The sequence below is a fragment of the Octopus bimaculoides genome, chromosome 15 (assembly GCF_001194135.2).
Source record: "Octopus bimaculoides isolate UCB-OBI-ISO-001 chromosome 15, ASM119413v2, whole genome shotgun sequence".
In the NCBI taxonomy this organism is placed as follows: domain Eukaryota; kingdom Metazoa; phylum Mollusca; class Cephalopoda; order Octopoda; family Octopodidae; genus Octopus; species Octopus bimaculoides.
The window spans coordinates 3,737,824-3,743,601 of NC_068995.1; positions in this window are offsets into that span (position 1 = coordinate 3,737,824).

Sequence of the window (5,778 nt, forward strand, 5' to 3'; positions counted from 1 at the left end):
AAAGCATGTCGTTAGGTAACAATGAACGGATTTTCGATTATTGATCACACATCTTCGTTTATATACACAGAGAAATATTGATTTAGTTAATTGGTTAATCATATACTTCAATAGTCCGTTGCAGTGATTATATATATATATATATATATATATATATATATATATATATATATATATATATATATATATATATATATATATTTTTATATATAGACGTCTAATAAAAAAATCTGTAATATTGACTACTGCACAGAATCTGTATATAGACTGGATTGCCATATATATGCAAGTCTAAATAAACGCTGTTATATAGAGTTTATATCCAGACAGCTATACAAATCCGTATATAGGGTACAATGCAAAATTTATGCATAGACTGCTACATAACGTCTATATAAGCTATATAGCTGTTGTACCTGCTAGAAGCAGCAGCTAAATCTCGTCTCATATCACAACCTTTCGTCTTAGAATGAGCACTTAAATACGTTAATGTGGTCCAAGATAATCCTTGAAAAGTCGAGATGGTCATGGCTGGAAAACCTCTGCTCATACGTCAACTTCGTGGGGGTTGACCTGAGGCTAAATAACTCGGGTCATTGTATTACGGGAACATACTCGATAAGAAGTATGCTAGGAGTTACTTCCCTTGAGTCAGTGAGGGTTTAATTTATTTATTAATATAATGTTATAATAAGGTTGAGAGGGCGAGATAGCCGGGTCATTAGCACGGCGGGCTAAAATGCTTACCGGCTGTTCGTATGTCTTTGCGTTCTAAGTTCAATTCACGCCGAAGTCGACTTTGTTTTTCACCTTTTTGGGGTCGATAAAATAAGTACCATTTCAGGACTTACCTTTCTCTAGATTTTGTTGGCTTTGTGCCAAAATTTGAAATCAATGCAATGTTAATAGAATTTAACTGAGAGGGAGGGAAACGGACAAAGCGTGAGGGAGAGAGAGAGAAAGATAGTGAGATTAAGAGACTAGGAGAGAGAGAGAGAGAGAGAGTCAAGTCTGTCAGGCACAAGGCCCGAAATTTTGGGGGAGGGGGCCAGTCGATCAGATCGATCTCAGTACGCAACTGGTATTTAATTTATCGACCCCGAAAGGATGAAAGGCAAAATCGACCTCGGTGGAATTAGAACTCAGAGGCAGATGAAATACCGTTAAGCATTTCGCCCGGCGTGCTAACGATTCAGCCAGCTCACCGCCTTCATATTCAGCAGACATAATGTTACTCGGATCACTTCAACTTTTTATAAGACAGCAGAAATTTGGCTGCTATTTCTGGCAAATCAAGTGACTATGATGAAATTCCTTTATTGGTCGGGTAAAATTCGAAAGTGAGTTTTAGAGTTTCACATAAACTCATGCGTTTTAGAGTATTAAATAAAAGTGGAGTCTGGAAGTAAATTTTAATTAAAATAATTTTACTTTAATCATTTTATTTCAATCATTTTACTTTAATCAAGTTATGCAAATGAAGTGGGAAAATGTGAATCCCATCTGTAAATCTCGATTCTCTTTGGGAGAAACTGTTGTTGTTTAACCCCAGGTCAGCCCCGATCCAGTTGACATATGATGAAAGATATCCAAATCATGACCTGGAGCAGGCGAGGCTGTGCTTTCCAGCCACATGGTGCCGGGTTCAGTCCCACTGCGCGACACCTTGGCCCTCTGTGTTCTACTATAACCCCGGGCCGACCGAAGCCATGTAAGTGGATTTGATGGACGGAAACTGAAAGAAGCCCGTAGTATATACATATGTATATCTATGTGTGTTTGACTTTGTGTTTATTTTCGTCCCCCACCACTCTCACTCCCTGCTTCACTAATTTTGGAGAAAGCGATTCTGGGAATAATTCTTAATGATCTTTTCTCACAGAGAGCAATGTGGTGGATTCCGACAGAGAGAAGAATTGACATTAGTACTCTGCTGGTTCTCTAATTATCGATGCCAAAACGAAAAAGAAAAAAAGCAAACCTGACTTCAATAGGATTCGAACCCACAAAGGTAGGAGCCGCAGTAAAAAGAGTAACTGAAATTCAACTAACGCTTTAATAACACAACTGATTCGGCACTTAATATTTGCAGTGGTGGGTTCAAATTCTGCCGAGGTCGACTTTGCCTTTCATCCTTTCGGGGTCGATAAATTAAGTACCAGTTGTGTACTGGGGTCGATCTAATCGACTGCCGCACCCTGCCAAAAATGTTCGGGTCTTGTGCCTAGAGTAGAAAAGAATATTTGTAGTGGTGAAGGGGCGAACTGTCAGAATCGTTAGCAGATCGGTCAAAATTCTTAGCAGCATTTCGTCTGACGTCACGGTCTGAGTTCAAATGCCACTGAGTTCAAATGCCAACTTTGCATTTCCAGTTTTCGGGGTCGATAAAACAAGAATCAATCGAATAGTGGGGTCGATCTAATTGACTTACCCCCTCCTCCGAAATTTCTGGCCTTATGCCGTCAAAGTTTGAAACCGATATTTGTAGGGATGGACTCACCTCTCGTAAACACCTGACGAGGATTTCGCAGCTTTTTTTGCAAAACAACCTGCGCATATTATTTATTTATGGTGATCACACATTTGTGCTGCATATAAACTCACTGCCTCCATCAAATCGACATTACGTGTGCAAGCGCACAAGTCTTCCACACGTGAGGTGTTGAAGTGAGCGCTGAACAACATGAGACGAAGTGATTTGCTCAAAGTCACATGCAGCGTACATTCGAGAGTGGAACTCTCTAACCACTTGGCAGCACGCTTTCAGAATATCTGGCGTAACAAATTAAAAGTAGAGGATTTAAAAGCAAACACAAAAAGCCATTGTATTTTCAGTGAAATTACCGTGCAATAAACCATACATCATCGTTGTTATTCCAATGTCTAACAACTTCACGCCGTTCTGCTAATATATCAATTTAAATACATCGCTCTGCCTCACTCTCTCCCACTCTTCAATCGCTGTTTTGTTTTTTTCTTTATTTGTTTCTTTCTCTTCCTCTCTTTCCGTTATTTATTTATTATTCTTTTTTTGCTTTTTTCCCTTTCGGTATTTTGTCACGCTCTTCCATGTATGCAGTGCAAGGTGGTTGCAGAGTGTAGATGTTTATTAAGTGTGTGTGTGTGTGTGTCAATGCTTATATGTACGCATGAGTGTATGTGTGCATGGGTGTATATATAAATATAAACACACACACACACACACACACACACACATATATATATAATATAATATATATATATATATACATATATATATATATAAACACACATAAATATATAAACCTATCAACGTTCTCCTGTTTGAAGTTAGTGAGACTGTTTAGTAGAGTGTATATACGCGTAGCTGTGTGGTAAGAAGCTTGCTTCCCAACCACATGGTCCAGGGTTCAGTCCCACTGCTATATATATATATATATATATTACATAACATGCGTACACACGCTTGTATATGTGTGTGTGTGTACAGGGTGCGGTGAATATAACATCGTCTAAATTACACAAAAATGAAAATAACACTGACATCCAATTTTAACAGATATATTTACCAAAATTACATAAGAATATCTTGAAATACGAAAGAGTAAATTTATTCAATAAAATCGCAATTGGCTTCAACCACGACCTCCAAACAACTTCGGAATCTCCTGCAACTCTTCAGGACGATCTCCTTGTTTAAGTTGGTGAATGCTGCCATAGTCTTTGCCTTCAGTTCATCTTTGGTGTTACAAGGAGTTTTGTTGGCCTCTGGCTCAATTGTGCTCCACACATAATAATGTAGTCTAGGGAGTTAGGTGGCCAGATGTTAGGGGTGATGTGGTCGCAGAAATTGTCTGACAGCCATGACTAGGTTCTGCTGTTTGTGTGGCGTGGTGCAGAGTTCTGTTGGCAGATATAGGTTCTTCCACCAGCCACCTTCTGGACCTAGGGCAGCACTACTTCCTCCAGGTACTTGATGTTGACCTCCATGTTGAGTGTGAAGCCGTGTGGGAAGATGAATGGAGGCATAACGTTGCCATCACTAGTGATCACTCCAAACACCATGAGGTTGACTGGATGTTTGGTTTATATCACTCTCAGTACATGTTCTCAGATTGCACTGTCCACATATTGACACCCATACACACACACACACACAAACACACACAAACACACACATATGTGCATATATATATTATATTATTTAATTGAACGCTACGCATCCATTACCAAGTAAGTTTATATATATATATATATATATATATATATTCAATATATATATGACTGCTTTAATCTCTCTCTCTCTCTCTCTCTCTCTCTCTCTCTCTCTCTATGCTGTAATATGAATACGTGTGTATGTTTGTGTGTGTGTGTGTGTGTGTGTGTGTGTATGCGAGTGCGTATGTATATGAGCCATTTAGTCCTAAACGACTTCGTGGTTGACTTTATTAGATGGTGTACTCAATAAAACGAAATGCACTACATTCACGACTGAACGTTCCTTCCATTCTTGATCTGAAACAAGTGATTCCTATTTGCAAGCAAACACAACCCTAATCAGTCCGAATTGGTTGCCTTCATTTTGCACCCAGACGGAAATGGGACATCATTAGTAGATAAGTATTATTCCGATGATTTGTCAGGAGTGTTCAGAATAATTGATCGATGGAAAATCATTGAAAGACATTTAGCTTGAAAGAAAAATGGCGGCGATAAATTCATAAATTCGATGTAAACTAAATATATTTGTACGTTTCTATGAGAGTAGACTTGTATGCGTGTAGGCGGATAGTGTGTGGATGTACACTGATGTATAGCTAGATACACACACACATGTATATATATATATATATATATATATATGCATGCGTATAGATAGCTAGATGGATACATAGATGGGTACATAGATAGATCGATCGATAGATAGATAGATAGATAAACAAATAGATAGGTACTTACATATATGTGGATACACATAAATGCCCTACACATGTATGTACATATAATAACATACGTTGACACGCATAACCAGATGCACACACACACACACACAGAAACAAGCACACACATACACCGATAGAATAAGAACGAATTTAAAAGAAAACAAATCCTGGCTGGGACCGAATTGTTCGATTAAACCCCTTCACAGCGGTGCTCCAGCATAGCTGCAGTCAAATATATATATATATATACATATGAATGTATATGTATATTAGATAATAAAACGAATGGTTTACACCTGGTAGCTTACTGGTAAAGTATAATCACTTTCACAGTGTTCGTTATGTATATGGAAAAGCAAAGACGGAAGATGAAATGTACGAGAATTTATATTAATCATCTTATATTGTTTCAACACATCTAGCATCGACCTCTCACGAGTGGGATACTTAACAACTGATTCAGGAGTATTGGGGGTGGGGTGTAGATGAGTCTCTTCGAGTGATAAAACAGTATAATTCGTTAAAATAACAGTGCCGCCGCAATGTATCTTCTCATTTCGTAGAAAGGAAAGCGATAAACCAAAGGATATAATCTTCATTTATAGAGAAGATTGAAATAACAGATGCAAAAAAAGAAACGAACACGCAATATGTCTGTGTGTGTGTATATATATATATATATATATATATATATACACGCACACATGCCCAGGATACCTACAATACCTTCATACATACATATTTACAAACACACACACGCATTTATATCTATCTATCTATCTATCTAAATCTATGCATCTATTTGTCTATCGCTATACACATACATATATATGCATTGTATATATGTATATAATAT